Source organism: Carcharhinus amblyrhynchos, chromosome 12 (genome assembly GCF_965287045.1).
Source record: "Carcharhinus amblyrhynchos chromosome 12, sCarAmb.v2.hapA, whole genome shotgun sequence".
Lineage (NCBI taxonomy): Eukaryota > Metazoa > Chordata > Chondrichthyes > Carcharhiniformes > Carcharhinidae > Carcharhinus > Carcharhinus amblyrhynchos.
Genome location: NC_137335.1, coordinates 36,618,228 through 36,638,696, shown reverse-complemented (window position 1 = coordinate 36,638,696; position 20,469 = coordinate 36,618,228). Strand labels below are relative to the sequence as shown.

The following is a 20,469-nucleotide window of genomic DNA, read 5'->3' as shown; positions in this document are numbered from 1 at the left end:
CATTTCAGCCAAAATCTATGCAAACACAAAGACCTGGGTCTCTGATTCAATCTCAACAGCTGCACTCTATGACTGACAAGAAATCACGGCCACCACTTTTTCCAACCAGATTCTGATTGTGTAGAGAAGATAGACTAATGTGACAATAGACCATTCCCTGGTTATTTCTGGCAGACCCTTTGAAATTCTCTCACTGAGCAATGTGGCTCCATAAACTCCTGATTGAGAGCCTCTACCCTTGTGCAATATGTATACACAAGGTAATCATGATGTAGAGATGCCAGCATTGGACTGGGGTAAACACAGTAAGAAGTCTCACAACACCAGGTTTAAGTCCAACCAGTTTATTTGATAGCAATCCCACAAGCTTTCGGAAACAGTGTTCCTTCGTCAGGTGTGTGGAGGGTTCTGATCAGAGAAGGGCATATAAAGGCACACACAGTTTACAGAATACTGATAAAAATGCAAGTCTTTGCAGCTAACCTGCTATTCAAGTCTTAAAGATGCAGATAATGTGAGTGGAGATAGCATTAGCATAGGTTAAAGAGATGTGTATTGTCTCCTGACAGGACAGTAAGTGAGATTTTACATGGGGGTTACAGATAGTGCGATGTGAACCCCAGATCCCGGTTGAGGCTGTCCTCATGTGTGCGGAACCTGGCTATCAGTCTCTGCTCTGCACTGTCGTGTGTCGTGAAGGCCACCTTGGAGAACGCTTACCCGAAGGTCAGAGGCCGAATGCCCATGACCGCTGAAGTGTTCGCCAACAGGGAGGGAACAGTCTTGCCTGGTGATTGTCGAGTGATGTTCATTCATCCGTTGTCGTAGCGTCTGCATGGTCTCCCCAGTGTACCATGCTTCAGGACATACTTTCCTGCAGCGTATCAGGTAGACAACGTTGGCTGAGTTGCAAGAGTATGTGCCTTGTACCTGGTTGATGGTATTCTCACGTGAGATGATGGTGTCCGTATCGGTGATCCGGCATGTCTTACAGAGGTTGCTGTGGCAGGGTTGTGTGGTGTTGTCGTCATTGTTCTCCTGAAGACTGGGTAGTTTGCTGCAAACACCGGTCTGTTTGTGGTTGTGCGGTTGTTTGAAGGCAAGAAGTGGGGGTGTGGGGATGGCCTTGGCGAGATGTTCGTCTTCACCAATGATGTGTTGAAGACTCCGGAGAAGATGTCGTAGCTTCTCTGCTCCAGGGAAGTACTGGACGACGAAGGGTACTCTGTCCATCGTGTCCCGTGTTTGTCTTCCGAGGAGGTCGGTGAGGTTTTTAGCTGTGGCACATCAGAACTGTTGATTGATGAGTTGAGTGCTATATCCTGTTCTTATGAGGGCATCTTTCAGCGTCTGGAAATGTCTGTCGCGATCCTCCTCATCTGAGCAGATCCTGTGTATATGCAGGGCTTGTCCATAGGGGCTGGCTTCTTTAACATGTTTAGGGTGGATGCTGGAGAAGTGGAGCATCATGAGGTTATCTGTGGGCTTGCAGTACAGTGAGGTGCTGAGGTGACCATCCATGATGGAGATGCGTGTGTCCAAGAATGCCACCGATTCCGGAGAGTAATCCATGGTGAGCCTGATAGTGGGATGGAACTTGTTGATGTCATCATATAGTTGTTTCAGTGATTGTTCACCATGAGTCCAAAGGAAGAAAATGTCATCAATATATCTAGTGTATAGCATCGGTTGAAGGTCTCTCCCTGTTGGTGAACACTTCAGCAGTCACGGGCATTCGGTCTCTGATGTTCGGGTAAGCGTTCTCCAAGGCGGCCTTCACGGCACACGACAGTGCAGAGTCGCTGAGCAGAGACTGATAGCCAAGTTCTGCACACGAGGACGGCCTCAATCAGGATCTGGGGTTCACGTCGCACTAACTGTAACCCCCATGACTTGCCTGGGCCTGTAAAATCTCACTTACTGTCCTGTCTGGAGACAATACCCATCTCTTTAACCCATGCTAATGCTACCTCCACTCACATTGTCTGCATCTTTAAGACTGAATAGCAGATTAGCTGCAAAGACTTGTATTCTAATCAGTATTCTGTAAACTGTGTGTGCCTTTATATGCCTTTCTCCGATCAGAACCTTCCACACACCTGATGAAGGAACACCATTTCCGAAAGCTTGTGGGATTACTATCAAATAAACTGGTTGGACTTAAACCTGGTATTGTGAGACTTCTTACTACATAAGGTAACACAGGGCATATGGCATTGAAACTGGCCATTCGACCCAACCAGTCCATGCCAATGTCTGTGCTCCAATTGAGCTTCTTCCAATCTTGCCTCATCCAAGTGTATCATTCTCTCTCAAATGCTTGTCTGGTTTTGCCTTAAATGTATTTATACTATTTGCTTCAACCATTTGATGTTAACAAGTTCCACATTCTCACCACTCTATGGGTAAAGATTTTCTGAATTGTCTACTGGATTCTTGATGACTCTTTTATAGTGATGGCCTCTAGTTATGCTCTTCCCCAAAAGAGGAAATGTTCTCTCTGTATCCACTATCAAAATCTTTCATAATTGCGTAATTTTAAAGATCTCTATTAGGTCACCCCTCAGTCTTCTTTTTTGAAGCAAAAAGAGACAATTTATCAATCTGTTCCTGATGATGTATAACCACACATTTTTGGTACCATCCTTGGGAATCGTCTCCGCACTCTTTCTAATACTTCTACATTATTTTGTTATATAATACCCAAAGTCACGCACAGTATTCTAACTGTGGTCTAACCAAAGTTTGATACTGGTTAAGTAATAACTGCCCTACTTTTCAATTCTATTCTTCTAGAAGTAAAGGCTGACGTTTGTTTTTTTTTCTAAATGGCCTTGCTAACCTGTGGCACAACTTTTAGGGATCAACATACTTGCATCCTTTGTTACTCTACCTTACCTAGACTTGTACCTTGCAAGAAAGAAGTGAGTTCCCTATTCTTCCTACCAATCTCACATTTATCTGTGTTGACCTTCATTTATCAATTATTTGCCTATTCTGCAAATTTAATGCCCTCCCATAATGAATTTGTTGCAGTTTTCCTCAATATTGACTATTCTCTTCAATTTGGTGTTATCTGCAAATTTATAAATCCTATTTTTCACTCCAAAGTCCAAATTCTGAATGTAAATTCTGAATAACTGTGTTTCCGGTATTGATTCTCCCACTTTCTGCCACTTTGAGTAACTACTATTAATTCCAACTCTCTGTTTTCTGTCAGCAAGCCAATGAGCAAACATTCACATGATCTAACCTTATTCATTATTCTATTAAGGAACACTCTATTGAAGATCTTTCGAAATTCCACATAAATTACATCTCCTGCATTACCATTGTTCATTCTCTCTCTCTGTTACCTCCTCAAAAAAAGTGATATAATAAGACGACTGGTTCTATTTTCAACTCCAACTGTCCTTTGTGGTCTGAGTGGGACAGTAAACCTGTGCTGAATTTTGAATAGTTTTGTGCTAATAGGAATTGTGTTGAGATTACTTAAATATTATTTTATTTAGGCTATTGGTAGAAAAGGCAAAGCTTTGTGCCATTTTCAAACCTAGAACCCAAGGTTGAAAAAGAATTGTGTTGGCCCATCATGCCATCAAATTACCTTAGATACCTATTTTTAAAAAGTTCCATCCAACTTGAATGGGAAAAAACTCAAAGGACAACCATTGTAACCATGTAGTATTGGAAACTGAGATTTACCTATTTTATACAGATTTTAAACTCAAAATTACTTTCCCAGTTAACAACATATATTTTACTAGCAATCCAAAATGAAGTTGCATTCAGTGAAATGGCATTGATTTGTGGGCCAAATGGCAAATGTAATAAGTGAGAGGTATTGAGCTAATGGTTACCCGTTCTTTTTCAGGTGAGCGGAGAAAAGAATCATTGATTGAATCACTCATAGCTACATTTTCACTCTCTTTCCAAGTGGAATCCAAGAAAAACATCCACAGAAACCTATCATATCTCTCGCTTGACAAGAAACAGTATGATGCATTTTGGCAGCAGCGGATTGAGGGGAAAAGGAACTGGGCTAAAGGATGTTTGCACTGCAATTTTAAATTGAAAATTTATTCAGGAAACAGAAGGGTGAATAGTGTAATACAAACACATTAATAACTTAATTAATGGCGAAAGTGCACTGCTAAAAATAGTTATTACGAAGCTATTAAAGTGATGTAAGAAACAATTGCCAAAAGCCCAAACTATTTGGCAGACAGTATGTTTGCACAAAACTTATTTCATGCAAGACTGTGCAGTCAGTTGCCTGTGAAATGAATCAACCATTTTCTAATTTCAAAAAGCACATGCAATGCTGTCTTCTGCTGGATAGCCTAGAAATTAAAGAAAGGAAGACACACGCACACACATATTATATATACACACATATACTGAATGTCTCAAAGCATTTTACAACTAAGTAATTTTGGCAGTAGTAGTCAATGTGATGTAGGAAATGCAGCAGCCAATTTGCACCCAGCAAGTTCATACAGACAATATTATAATGACCTAATTTTTTTTTAATGTTGATTGAAAGATAAATATTGGTCAGAACACCGGGAATAAATCCCTGCGCTTCTTTGAAATAGTCCACATAATCCATATCTGAAAGAATGCATCTCCAACAGTGCATTTCTCCCTCTGTATCATACTTCTATTTTTCATGCAGTATCACCTAACATCTTTTGATGAGACCCCAAATTGACCGTTAAATATTTAAGAAAAGAAAAACAATTGTACAATAGCAAATGTTTGATTAAAAATACTTGTGTGGAAAGGCAATAAAAACAAATCTTCAGTTTTAGAGATTATTCTCCCCCGTTAGCCGTATTCTCGAGATGGTCATGTGGCTCAGTGGATAGCACCTCTGCCTCTGAACCAGAAGCTGTGGGTTTGAGTCCCACTTTAGGGCTTGATGGCCATGGAAGGTGCGTTCATAGGGTTTCAAACAGGTTGATTATTAACCTTTACAACCCGCAAACCAATCACCAGATCTAGAAACACAAGCTGTATGTTGTACTTGTACTTGGAAATTGACAAATGACACTTCACAGATGAAGATCTGAAAAAGCACAACAGGAAGAAGGGTGAAGTAAAAATGAAAAACAACAAAAGGCCGCTGCACCAACAAAATCTTTACTCTCTTCCGTGGCAGTCACTCTCCATGATAATGGTCCCAGCTTTGCTCCCTCAAATCCAAGAGGCACAGAGATGAGGCACATGTGACGCACAAAATTCTCCTCTAACAACACCACCCACTAGTCCAGAATCATCTCACATTCCACCAACCCCACCCACCCCTACTTCCAACATCTATTCATCTATTAAAAGTCTTACAATGATTGAAATCATAATTTTTATTTGTTTCTAACCTCTGAATTTCAAGTAGAAAAATTACAGTTATGTTTGCAGCACAGAAAATGGACCAGAAACAAAAAGGAGTGGGATGAACTGATTTCAGGCTATCAGCTTAGGATCTTACAGTTGGTTTTAAAAGCTAAAATACCTTTGATCCTGCATTTCCAGAATGTATCCCATCCCTCACTGAATATCCTGTCAGTAATGTTGTACCAAAAAGTTTCAGATTGCGATCCAAGCTGATGGTGCAGTTGTAGACCAGGAGATAGGGCCATATTCTGGCTCCATCCCACCCAATGGAAACCAGAAAAAAATTACAGCTCAGAAACAGGCCTTTTGGCCATTCTTGTCTGTGCTGAACCATTTTTTGCCTAGTCCCACTGACCTGCACTTGAACCATATCCCTCCACACTCTCTCATCCATGAGCCCGTCCAAGTTTTTCTGAAAGTGGTAAATGCGGGGTCACTTTTAACATTTATCTGGCAGCTCATTCCACACTCCCACCACTCTCTGCGTGAAAAAGCCCCTCCTAATATTCCCTTTAAACTTTTCTCCTTTCACCCTTAACCCATGCCCTCTGTTTTTTTTTCCCCTAGCCTCAGTGGAAAAAGCCTGCTTGCATTCACTCTATCTATACCCATCAAAATCTTATACACCTCTATCAAATCTCCCCTCAATCTTCTACGCTCCAGGGAATAAAGTCCTAACCTATTCAATCTCTTTCTGTAACTCAGCTTCTCAAGTCCCAGCAACATCCTTGTGAACCCTCTCTGCACTCTTTCAACCTTATTTACATCCTTCCTGTAACTAGGTGACCAAAATTGTACACAATACTCTAAATCCGGCCTCACCAATGCCTTATACAACCTTACCATGACACTCCAACTTTAATACTTGATACTCCGATTTATAAAGGCCAATGTACCAAAAGCACTCTTTATGACCCTATCCACCTATGAACATAAACATAAGAACATAAGAAATAGGAGCAGGAGTAGGCCATCTAGCCCTTCGAGCCTGCCCCACCATTCAATAAGATCATGGCTGATCTGTCGTGGCTCAGTTCCACTTTCCCGCCTTCTCCCCACAACCCTTAATCCCCTTGCATATCAAAAACCTATCTACCCGCGTCTTAAATATATTTAGCGAGGTAGCCTCCACCACTTCAACGGGCAGAGAATTCCAGAGATTCACCACCCTTTGAGTGAAGAAGTTCCTCCTCAACTCCATTCTAAACTGCCCCCCCTTTATCTTGAGGCTGTGCCCTCTAGTCCTGCTGTCCTTTCTGAGTGGGAAGAGCCTCTCCACCTCTATCCTATCCATCCCATTCATCATCTTAGATGTCTCAATGAGATCTCCCCTCATCCTTCTAAACTCTAACGAGTACAAGCCTAGTTTATTCAGCCTCTCCTCATAGTTCAACCCTCTCAACTCCGGTATCAGCCTAGTAAACCTCCTCTGCACTCCCTCCAAGGCCAAAACATCCTTGCGTAAGTGCGACGACCAAAACTGTACACAGTACTCCAGCTGCAGCCTCACCACTGCCCTATACAGTTGCAGCAAGACCTCCCTACTTTTATATTCAATCCCCCTCGCTATGAAGGCCAGCATCCCATTCGCCTTCCTGACCACCTGCTGCACCTACAGGCTGGGTTTTTGCGACTCATGCACAAGGACCCCGAGGTCCCTCTGCACAGTAGCATGCTGCAGTTTTTCACCATGTAAGTAATAGTCCTTCCTACCATTATTCCTACCAAAGTGGACAACTTCACACTTGCCAACATTAAATTCCATTTGCCCGTTCCTGGCCCATTCGCCCAGCCTATGTAGATCCTTCTGCAGACTTTCCACACCCTCCGCACAATTTGCCATTCCACCAATCTTGGTGTCATCAGCAAATTTCAACACCCTACACTCGGTTCCCTCCTCCAGATCATCTATATAAATGGTAAATAGCTGAGGCCCCAGCACCAACCCCTGGGGCACTCCACTAGTCACCAACTGCCAATCCAAATAGCACCCATTGACCCCCACTCTCTGCCTCCTATTTGACAGCCAATCCCCTATCCACGCTAACACCCTACCCCCAACTCCATGCCCCCTAACCTTCTGTAACAACCTCTCGTGCGGCACCTTATCAAACGCCTTCTGAAAATCAAGAAACACCACATCCACTGGCTCTCCTCTATCCACCGCCCTAGACACATCCTCATAGAACTCCAATAAATTCGTCAGACACGACTTCCCCTTAACAAAACCGTGCTGCGTCTGCTCTATCAAACAATTCTCCTCAAGATGCCTCACTATTTTCTCCTTGATTACGGATTCGAGCATTTTACCTACAACAGACGTTAAACTAACCGGCCTATAATTCCCTGCCTTTTGCCTGCTACCCTTCTTAAACAACAGCGTAACATTATCCGTTTTCCAATCTTCCAGCACTTCCCCGGAATCCAGCGAGGTTTGGAAAATAATCATCAAGGCATCCACTATCACCTCCGCCATTTCTTTCAGAACCCTTGGATGCATTCCATCCGGTCCTGGGGACTTGTCCACAATCAGTCCCTCCAGTCTGTCGAGCACTGCCCCTCTAGTAACAATAATGTCATTCAGGCCCTCCACTCCTACCATTTTTCCATTGCTAACACCCGGCAAACTATTCACGTCCTCCTCCGTGAAGACCGAAACAAAAAAAAGTTATTCAAGGCCTCAGCCATTTCCCCATCCCCTACCACTAAGTCCCCCCTCTCATCCTCTAAGGGTCCAACGTTCACCCTAGTCAGCCTCTTCCTTTCTATATATTTATAAAAACTCTTACTTTTTTTTATATTTAGCGCTAGCCCAGCTTCATAGTTTATCCTACCCTTCTTTATCAACTTCTTCGTCATTCTTTGTTGATATTTAAACCTCTCCCAATCCTCTTCTCACCCACTACTCTTAGCTACTATAAACGCATCCGCTTTTAATTTAGTACTCTCCTTTACCTCCTTCATTATCCACGGCTGATTATCTCTCCTCCTACGATCCTTTTGAACCATCGGAATAAACTTCTGCTGAGCACCAAGAAAGATCTCCTTAAAGATCCTCCACTGTTCCTCAGCAGACCTACCTTCCAATGTGCTCCTCCAATCAACATTCGCCAATTCCTCTCTCATCCTATCGTACTCCCCTCTGTTCAAACAAAGGACACAGGTCTGGGAACCCACTTTCTCCTCCTCCATCTGCATCAGAAACTCCACCATACAATGATCACTCTTCCCAAGAGGATCCTTCACCACAAGGTCCCTAATTCTACCCGCCTCATTACATAACACCAGATCCAAGATAGCTCGCTCCCTCGTCGGCTCCAACACACACTGTTCAAGGAAACCATCCCGGCAGCATTCCAAGAACTCCTCCTCGAGCCCACCGCGTCCAACATGGGTCGACCAATCAATATGTCGATTGAAATCCCCCATAATTATCGCCGTTCCATTCCTGCACGCCGCATTTATTTGCGTGTTAATAGCCCGCCCCACCTCCAGATCATTATTTGGGGGCCTATAGATGACACCCACCAGCGTCTTCCTCCCTTTGCTGTTCCTAATCTCCACCCACAACGATTCCACTTTCTGCTCTTTGGCTCCTATATCTTCCCTTACTACCACCCTGATGCTATCCTTAATCAGCAGGGCTACGCCCCCCCCTTTTTCTTCCCGCCTATCCTTCCTGAACACTTGATACCCCTGTACATTCAGCTCCCAGTCCCTGTCACCCTGCAGCCACATCTCTGTAATGGCCACCAGATCGTATCCATTTGTGCTGATCTGCGCCAGCAGCTCATCCACTTTATTCCGAATGCTTCGTGCATTCAGATAAAGTGCCTTCATGCCAGCCTTCACCTGTACCCTATTTGCCAGAACGCCACCAACCATACTCACGCACCCCACTCCCTTTATTACTGGGACATCCTTGGCCTCTTCCCGTACCTGTACCCTCTCCTTTACTTTAGACCCTGTAATTTCACCTACCCTCGCACCCTCCCCCCCCAATTAGTTTAAAGCCCTATCTACACGATTCGCCAGGACTCTGGTCCCAGCACGGTTCAGACCAACCCCATCCCACCTGAACAGGTCCCACCTACCCCAATACTGATGCCAATGTCCCATAAATTCAAACCCATTCCTCCCACACCAATCCCTGAGCCACCCATTCACTTCCTTAATCTTATCAACCCTACGCCCGTCTGCATACGGTTCAGGCAGTAATCCAGAGATAACCACCTTGTCAGTTCTACTTTTTAATTCCATTCCCAGCTTTTCATACTCCCTCCCCAGATCCTCAGTTCGCATTTTGCCTACGTCGTCGGCACCCACATGTACCACATGGACTGGATTCTCACCCTCCCACTCCAGGTTCCTCTGCAGCCCAGATGCGACATCCTGGACCCGAGCACCAGGCAGACAACACACTCTTCTGTGCTCTTTGTCATTGTGACAAAGGACAGTGTCAATACCCTTAACCACACTATCCCCAATTACCACTACATTCCTTTTCACCTTCTCTTTGTCAATGCTGTGTCTGCATCACTGTACTGTGTGCAGTTTGCTTACCAACCTCACAGCCCTCATTCTCGTCCACACTGGAAGCAAGAACCTCAAATCTGTTATGCAGATTGAGAGGCTGAGGCATTTGGTCCCCACCCTCCTTCCTCCTCTCAGCAGCCCCCTCTGGTCTAGGGGGTGTGGATGTCTCTTGCACCCCATTATCAATGGCACCCTCCCTCCCCCTGATGAGCCTCAGTGTCTGAAGCTCAGAGGCCAGCTCATCTACCTTGAGCTGGAGCTCCTCCAGCAACCTGCACTTACTGCAGACATGGTCACTGGGAAGGACCCTGGGGTCCACCAGCTCCCACATCATACAGAAACAACACATCACATGCCCCTCCATTATTCCCTTTAGTAATACTGAACACTGTTTTCAACTCAAACTTACCTGGCCCTTTTCTCCCAAGCCCATTGATTCTAAGCCCTTGCAGCTCACTCTGCTTCCCTCTCACTGTGACGTCACTTTTAGGGAATTCTGTACCTGTATTCCCAGATCCCTCTGTTCAACTGCACTCTTCAGAGTCCTACCATTTACCCTGTACATTCTACTTTGGTTTGTCCTTCCAAAGTGCAATACCTCACACTTGTCTGCATTAAATTTCATTTGCCATTTTTCAGCCCATTTTTCTGGTTGGTCCAAATCCCTCTGCAAGCTTTGAAAACCTTCCTCATTGTCCACCACACCTCCAATCTTTGTATCATCAGCAAATTTGCTGATCCAATTTACCACATTATCATCCAGATCATTGATATAGATGACAAACAACAATGGACCCAACACTGATCCCTGCGGAACACCACTAGTCACAGGCCACCACTCAGAGAAGCAATCCTCCACAACCACTCTCTGGCTTCTTCCATTGAGCCAGTGTCTAATCCAATTTACTACTTCCCCACGTATACTAGTGACTGAACCTTCCTAGCTCACCTCCCATGAGGGACCTTATCAAAGGCCTTGCTGAAATCCAGGTAGACAACATCCACCACCTTTCCTTCATCCACTTTCTTGGTAACCTCCTCGAAAAACTCTAACAGATTGGTCAAACATGACCTGCCACGCACAAAGCCATGTTGACTCTCCCTAATAAATCCCTCTCTATCCAAATATTTGTAGATCACACCTTATCACACCTTCCAATAATTTGCCCACCATCAACGTCAAACTTACTGGCCTGTAATTTCCCAGATTTCTTCATATCCCGCTACTGTAAACAAATAGCAAGGCCCAGGCAATCTAAAGTTGGCTTCAGATCAGGAAATGAAAGGTCAACCTTCAAACCACAATACTGCTTCCCCTGAGGGGCAGTGGATTTTTAAACAAATGAGGAAAATGTCACGTAAAGGACTTCAACTTAATCCACATAATTTAGATTCAGATATTAAAAAAAGGAATATTGTAGCTGAACGGGAGCAGAGCTTTTAACCCATCAGTTTAGATTTGTAGAATCAGGGTATATTTTGTCCCTAAGGAAGAATGCGAATATAGAACTAAAAATGAGTGAACATTTGCCGATGCTTGTAACACACCCCGTAATGAATTTGGGACCACAGCACAAAACTCAATTATTTGGCACTAAACTGGTGTCTCATTCAGATAACAAGAAATGCTAGTGCAGGAAGAGTTAACTTCTGAGGCGGAGGTTAAAGCAAATTGAAGTACCGCCTTGGTGTCTTTACTTGGCATCTGACCCAAGTGTTTCTTGATGCTGATGTAGAGAAGTTCTATATTTCCGTGTGTGAGCAAGCCTTGCTTTGTTGAGAGGAATTTGGTGGGTGGGTAGGGGGGGTGGCAGGGGAGTAGTATCATTTACCAAACCCTGAATACATACCAATTAGGTCAGACTGTTCACAAACTCACAGTTTTAAATTTTTTGACGTGCCTATAATTTAGTGGAAATAAACTGAACAGTTGGAAGTGGAAAAACTTGATGGAAAAGGCAAGTCATTCGGTAAATCTAGTTTAGTACGCCACCTGTTGTTCAAAAATTATGAAGGGGTCAAACCAAGAAATGATATGCCATAAGGAGGAAATTGCGAGGCATCTTGAAGGCAATTGCTTGATAGAGCGGACGCAGCATGGTTTCATTAAAGGGAAGTCGTGTCTGACAAATTTACTGGAGTTCTATGAGGATGTGTCTAGGGCGGTGGATCGAGGAGAGCCGGTGGATGTGGTCTTTCTGGATTTTCAGAAGGCGTTTGACAAAGTACCTCACAAGAGGTTATTGCAGAAGGTCGAGGGACATGGAGTTGGGGGTAGGGTGTTAGCGTGGATAGAGGATTGGTTGTCAAATAGGAGGCAGAGAGTGGGGGTCAACGGGTGCTATTCGGATTGGCGGATGGTGACTAGTGGAGTGCCCCAGGGGTCGGTGCTGGGGCCTCAGCTTTTTACCATTTATATAGATGATCTGGAGGAGGGAACCGAGTGTAGGGTGTCGAAATTTGCTGATGACACCAAGATTGGGGGAACGGCAAATTGTGCGGAGGCTGTGGAGAGTCTGCAGAAGGATCTAGATAGGCTGGGCGAATGGGCCAGGAAATGGCAAATGGAATTTAATGTTGGCAAGTGTGAGGTGGTCCACTTTGGTAGCAATAATGGTAGGAAGGACTATTACTTACGTGGCGAAAAACTGCAGCAGGCGACGGTGCAGAGGGACCTCGGGGTCCTTGTGCATGAGTCGCAAAAACCCAGCCTGCAGGTGCAGCAGGTGGTCAGGAAGGCGAATGGGATGCTGGCCTTCATAGCGAGGGGGATTGAATATAAAAGTAGGGAGGTCTTGCTGCAGCTGTATAGGGCATTGGTGAGGCCGCAGCTGGAGTACTGTGTGCAGTTTTGGGCGCCGCACCTGCGCAAAGATATTTTGGCCTTGGAGGGAGTGCAGAGGAGGTTTACTAGGCTGATACCGGAGTTGAGGGGGTTGAGCTATGAGGAGAGGCTGAATAAACTAGGCTTGTACTCGTTAGAGTTTAGAAGAATGAGGGGAGATCTCATTGAGACGTATAAGATGATGAATGGGATGGATAGGATAGAGGTGGAGAGACTCTTCCCGCTCAAAAAAGACAATAGGACTAGAGGGCACAGCCTCAAGATAAAGGGGGGGCGGTTTAGAACGGAGTTGAGGAGGAACTTCTTCACTCAAAGGGTGGTGAATCTCTGGAATTCTCTGCCCGTTGAAGTGGTGGAGGCTGCCTCGCTAAATATTTTTAAGACGCGGGTTGATGGGTTTTTGATAAGAGAGGGGATTAAGGGTTATGGGGAGAGGGCAGGAAGGTGGAACTGAGCCACGACAGATCAGCCATGATCTTATTGAATGGCGGGGCAGGCTCGAAGGGCTAGATGGCCTACTCCTGCTCCTATTTCTTATGTTCTTATTCTGGGTAAACTTCTATGTAACGTGAAATAAAAACATCAGTGAACCTGTAGAAAGGCATAATTTAACCACAGACAATAAAAAGACAATAGACTGGACAGGCATTGACAGATGCAGTTCAACATCAATATATATGAAGCTGTAGATTTTGCAAAAGAAAACAGCCAAAATAAATGTATTGTGCATGTTTCTTAATGTTGAGAAGTGAGAATAGAATCATAGAATCCTACGGTGCAGAAGGAGACCATTCAGTCCATCAAGTTTGTACCAACCACAATCTCACCCAGGCCTCATCCCACAGAGTCACACACTTACCCTAGCTGGTCCCCCCGACACTAAGGGGCAATTTAGCATGACCAATCCACTTAACCCACACATCCTTTGGACTGTGGGAGGAAATTGGAGCACCAAAGGAAACCCATGCTGACACAGGGAGAATGTGCAAACTCTACAAAGACAGTGACCCAAACTGGGAATCGAACCTGGGTCTCTGGTGTTGTGAGACAGCAGTGCTAGTCACCATGCCACCCTGTTGATACTCAAGACTTAAAAAAAAGTTGGCAATGCTGGTAAAACCTGCAATGAAATGCAAATGGAAAATCTGGATTTTATACATTGGAACATGAAGTTCCTTTTTTATTCAGTCAGTGGATCTGGGAATCACTGCTAAGCTCAGCATTTGTTGGCCATCACTAATTGCTCTCAAGAGAGTGGTGCTGAGTGACCTTGATGTGGTGCAGTGCAGGCGGTGTAAGCATACCCACAGTACTGATTGGAAGGGAGTTCCAGGATTTTGACCAAGCAACAGTAAAGGGACAATGAGATATTTCCAAGTCAGGGTGGTAATGCACTTGAAGGGGAACTGCAAGGGTGGTATTCCCATGCATCTGCTGCTGTTCTCAAGCAATGGAGGCTGAAGGTTTGGAGGATATAGTTGAAGGAACCTTCCACTGCTCTGCGTCAGTGGTAGCAGAAATGAACATTTCAGCGTCGGAGGCGGTGTCGATCAAATGGGATGCTTTGCGTTGGTTGGTGTCGAGTTTCTTGAGTTTTGTTGGAATTACACTCTTCCAGGGTAAATGGAGAGTGTTCCACTTCTGACTTACATCTTGTACATGGCACACAACTTTTGGGAGTCAGGTGTTCTTGCAGAATTTCCAACCTCTGACCCACTCCTGTGTTTATAGGTACAGTATTTATGTCGTTGACCAACCTTGGGAATGTTGATGCTGGGGGATTCAGTGATGGTAATACCATTGACTGTCAAGGGAGATGATTAGGTTCTTTCTTGGTGGAGATGGTCATTGCCTGATGCCTACGTGATATGAATGGTACTTGCTACTTAGTCGCCTAATCTGGGTGTGGTCCAGGACTTACTACTTTCAGGCACAGACTGTCTCATTATCTTATGATTTGTGAATGGAACTGAACAATGTGCAATCATCAGTGAACATCTCCACCTCTAACTTTATCATGGAGGAAGGACATGAGGATGTAGCTGAAGATAGTGGGGCCTAGGACACTACCATGAGAAACTTTGGCAGAAACTGAGGCAGAGGTGAATAGCCTTCAGCAACCACAATCACCTTCCATCATGCTAGGTGTGATTCCAGTCAGTAGAGAGTTTCTCTCTTATTCCTTTGAATTTAATTTACTAGGGCTCCTTGATGCCACACTTGGTCAAATGCTGCCATGACGTCATGGGCAATAACTCTCACCTCACTTCAGAAATTCAGCTCTATTATCCATGTTTGGACCAAGGCTGTAAGGAGATCTGGAGCTGCATGATCCAACCAGAATCCAAACAAAGTATCAGTGAGCAAACTATAATGAAGAAATGCCTCTTGATAACACCACCAATGATACATTCATCATTTTGCTTTGCTGAAACTAGTTAAGCAAATGAGGAAGAAGGAAGTAAATGGATATGATGGTTGATTGAGATGAGAAAAGTCAGGAGGAGATGGGTTTGGCCAAATGACATTTTTCTGCATCATATATCGCATATACAAAGAACAAAGAAAATTACAGCACAGGAACAGGCTCTTCGGCTCTCCAAACCTGCACCAACCATGCTGCCTGACGGAACTGAAACCCCTACCCTTCTGGGGGCCATATCCCTCTATTCCCATCCTATTCATGTATTTGTTCAGACGCCCCTTAAAACTCACTATCGTATCTGCTTCCACTACCTCCCCAGGCAGCGAGTTCCGGGCATCCACCACCTTCTGTGCAAAAGAATTTGCCTTGCACATCTTCTTTAAATCTTGCCCCCCGCACCTTAAACTTATGCCCCCTAGTAATTGACTCTTCCATCCAGGGTAAAAGCTTTTGTCGATCCATTCTGTCCACGCCCCTCATAATCTTGCAGATTTCTATCAGGTTGCTCCTTAATCCAGTCCAAAGATGTGCGGGTTAGGTTAATTGGCCATGCTAAATTGCCCCTTAGTGTCCCGGGTTGTGTAGGTTAGAGGGATTATTTGTTAATATACAGGGATAGGGCCTGGGTAGAATTGTGGTCAGTGCAGACTTGATGGGCCGAATGGCCTCTTTCTGCACTGTAGGATTTCTATGATTAATCTCTGTCATTCCAGCGAGAACAAACCAAGTTTCTCCAACCTCTCCTCATAGCTAATGCCTTCCATATCAGGCAACATCCTGGTAAATCTTTTCTGTATTGCATCCTCTCTAAAGCCTGTACATCTTTGTAGTAGTGCGTCGACCAGAGTTGAATACTATATTCCAAGTGCAGCCAAAGTTCCATAAAGCGTCAACATGACTTGTCAATTTTTAAACTCAATGCCCCATCCGATGAAGACAAGCATGCCATATGTGCTCTTGACTACCTTCTCCACCTACATTGCCAATTTCAGTGATCTGTGTACCTGTACACCCAGATCCCTCTGCTATCAATACTCTTAAGAAATATACAGTAAATAGCAGAACCCTTATTATTAGTCCTTCCAAAATGCATTCTCACATTTGTCCAGATTAAACTCCATCTGCCATCTCTCTGCCCAAGTCTCCAACTGATCTATGTCCTGCTGTATCCTCTGACAGTCCTCATCACTCTGAAGATCCACCAACTTTTGTGTCGTCCACAAACTTACTAATCAAGCCTGTTACAATTTTCTCCAAAACATTTATATATATTACAAACAGCAAAGGTCCCAACATTGATCCCTGAGGAACGTCACTTGTCACAGCCCTCCATTCAGAAACACACTCTTCCACTGCTACCCTCTGTCTTCTTTGACCGAGCCAGTTCTGTATCCATCTGACCAGCTCATCTCTGATCTCATGCGATTTCACCTTCTGTACCAGTCTGCCATGAGGGACTTTGTCAAAGGCCTTACTGAAGTCCATGTAGGCAACATCCACTGCCCTACCCTCATCAATCATCTTCGTCACCATCAAAAAATTCAATCAAGTTAGGAAAACATGACATCCCCTTCACAAAACCATGTTGCCTCTTGTCCACTTATTTCTAAGTGAGAGTAAATCCTGTCTTGAAGAATCCGCTCCAATAATTTCCCTACCACTGACGTAAGGCTCACCAGCCTGTAATTACCTGGATTACCCTTGCTAACCTTGTTAAACAAAAGAACAACATTGGCTATTCTCCAATCCTCTGGGAGCTCCCCTGTAGCCAGTGAGGATACAAAGATTTCACTCAAAACCCTAGTGATTTCCTCCCTGGTCTCTCAGTATTCTGGGGTATATTGCATCAGGCCCTAGGGACTTGTCTACTTTAATGTTTCTCAAGACTCCAATATCTCCTCCTTTTTGATCTCAAACTATCTACACATCTTTCCCCAGGCTGGATGGATTTGCCCTTCTTTTTGTCGGTAGGGCATACCTGGGGAATTTTCCACATTGTTGGATAGATGCCTGTTTATAAAAGCAGATCAGTGATGTGAAGTTTGTGCAAAGCATTGATCTGATACAGAATAGAGTTCTTTATGGCACAGAAGGCAGCCATTCAGCCCATCAAGTATAAGCCGGCTCTCTGCAGAATGATCCAATTAGTCCCACTCCTCCATTCAATTCCTGTAGCCCTGCAGGTTGATTTCCTTCAACTACCCAACCAATTTCCTTTTGAATCATAATTCAATTTTTGGTTACAATTCCAAGTTCCCAATTAGAGAAAAGATACGATAGCCTTGGAAAGAGAATAATGAAAATTCACTTGAGTGATACCAGGAATGAGGGGTAGTAATTCAGGCAAAAAACCTGCAGGATTCTTCAGAGAATGTTGTTCGGAGAATTCAAGCGATTTTCTAAATTAGGAAAGCTTTTCAGAGGGTAAATAGTAAAAGATTGTTTCCACGGCTTTGCAAAATCTGTGACCACAGAGCAAAAATACAAAACAAAAACTAGGAGAATGAGGGTGGCACAGTAGCATAGTGGTTAGCACTGCTGCTTCACAGCTGCAGGGCCCTGGGTTCAATTTTTGGCTTGGGTCACTGTCTGTGTGGAGTTTGCACATTCTTCTCGTGTCCGCAGGGGTTGCCTCCGGGTGCTCCGGTTTCCTCCCACGGTCCAAAGATGTGTGGGTTAGGCTGATTGGCCATGCTAAAATTACCCTTAGTGTCCTGAGATGCATAGGTTAGAGGGATTAGTGGGTAAATATGTGGGGGTGGTGCCTGGGTGGGATTGTAGTTGGTGCAGACTCGATGGGCCGAATAGCCTCCTTCTGTACTGTAGAGATTCTCAGAAGGTGGATTTTTTTGTTTTATTCCAATTGAATCAAATCAAGTCCAATTCAGAGTCTCAACAAGTTGAGACATTCCCAATCCAAGCTGACAAGACAGGGCTCTCACCTCCTGTCTTGGGCTTGATCTACATGGTCCAAGCTGATTGGAATAGGCACAGCTCCTCCTCCAAGGCTTGATCTCATTTGCATCTTAGCCAAAAGGCCGAGATGCTGCTTTTAAAAATTACTTCAAATGAAGCTAAAATGTAATCTAATGACTTCAACCAAGCACAGCATGTCAATACTACACTTGATCTTAGTCAAAAGGCTGAGAAGCAGTAACGATGGTGGAAAGTAAGAAGAATTCTTTATCCCACAAAAATCCATAGAATCCCTCCAGTACAGGAAGCTGCCATTTAGTCCATCGAATCTGCACCAACTCTCCAAAACAGTATCCCATCCAGGCCTTCCCATCTGCCCTATCCGCGTAACCCCACGCATTTACCATGGCTAATCCACCTAACCTACACATCTCTGGACACTAAGGGGCAATTTAGCATGGCCAATCCACCTAACCTGCACATCATTGGAGTGTGGGAGGAAACCAGGTTACCTGGAGGAAACCCACACAGAGATGAGGAGAATGTGTAAATTCCACACAGATGGTCACCCGAGGCCAGAATTGAACCCGGGTGCGAGGCAGCGGTGCTAACCACTGTGCCACCATGCCACGATGTGGGTATGCCGGCGTTGGACTGGCGTAAACACAGTAAAAAGTCTGACAACACCAGGTTTTAGTCCAACCGATTTATTTGATAATACTCACAAGCTTTCGAGGTTTCCCTCTTCGTCAGGTGAATGGAGAGTTCTGGCCTCAGACAGAGCATATAAAGCACAGACAGTTTAGAGATTACTGATTAGAATGCGAATCCTTACACCTAACCTGCTGTTCAAGTCCTGAAGTGGCTGACAATGTGAGTGGAAGGAGTACTGATCACAGATTAAAGAGATGTGTATTGTCTCCGGACAGTACAGTAAGTGAGGTTTTGCAAACCGAGGCAAGTCACGGGGGTTACAGATAGTGTGACATGAACCCAAGATCCCTGTTGAGACCGTCCTCACATGTGCGGAACTTGGCTATCAGTCTCTGTTCAGCGACTCTGCGCTGTCGTGTGTCGTGAAGGCCGCCTTGGAGAATGCTTACCCGAAGGTCAGAGGCCGAATGCCCGTGACAACTGAAGTGTTCGCCAACAGGAAGGGAACAGTCTTGCCTGGTGATTGTCGAGCGATGTTCATTCATCCGTTGTCGTAGCGTCTGCATGGTCTCCCCAATGTACCATGCTTCGGGACATCCTTTCTTGCAACGTATCAGGTAGACAATGTTGGCCGAGTTGCAAGAGTATTTACCATGTACCTGGTGGATGATATTCTCACGTGTGATGATGGTATCCATGCCGGATCATCGACATGGATACCATCATCACACGTGAGAATACCATCCACCAGGTACATGGTAAATACTCTTGCAACTCGGCCAACATTGTCTACCTGATACGTTGCAAGAAAGGATGTCCCGAAGCATGGTACATTGGGGAGACCATGCAGACGCTACGACAACGGATGAATGAACATCGCTCGACAATCACCAGGCAAGACTGTTCCCTTCCTGTTGGTGAACACTTCAGTGGTCACGGGCATTCGGCCTCTGACCTTCGGGTAAGCATTCTCCAAGGCGGCCTTCACGACACACGACAGCGCAGACTGATAGCCAAGTTCCACACACGTGAGGACGGTCTCAACAGGGATCTTGGGTTCATGTCGCACTATCTGTAACCCCCATGACTTGCCTGGGTTTGCAAAACCTCACTTACTGTACTGTCTGGAGACAATACACATCTCTTTAACCTGTGATCAGTGCTCCTTCCACTCACATTTTCAGCCACTTCAGGACTTGAACAGCAGGTTAGGTGTAAGGATTCGCATTCTAATCAGTAATCTCTAAACTGTCTGTGCTTTATATGCTCTGTCTGAGGCCAGAACTCTCCATTCATCTGACGAAGAGGGAAACCTCGAAAGCTTGTGAGTATTATCAAATAAATCGGTTGGACTAAAACCTGGTGTTGTCAGACTTTCCACCATGCCACCCCAGGGAGCATTACTGGAATATAGAATGTTTTGCTACAAGCAGTTGCCGAGGTTCCAGCATTTAGAAAGGAACTAGAATTGGGTAAGTATTTCCAATTTCCACTAAGAAAAGAAACCACAGAAAAGGGGATTAGAGTCAAATGCACAGTTCATGAACCAGCTCCAAGACAAAATGGTCTCCTTTTGTTCTGTGATTTCTGATATAATTAATCCTTTCACAAATGACATTAGGCCAATAGAAAAGCAAACTGACCTAAAAGACTGAAGATAATATGCTCTGTTAATTATCCAAAGCAACTAACATTG

The 20,469-nt window shown here is 44.6% G+C and overlaps 1 protein-coding gene across 1 annotated transcript in view; it reads right to left on the bottom strand.

Moving 5' to 3' along the window:
- Positions 1–20,469, bottom strand: part of pus10 (pseudouridine synthase 10) — a 93,721-nt gene that overhangs the window by 48,151 nt on the left and 25,101 nt on the right. The window lies entirely within an intron of this gene.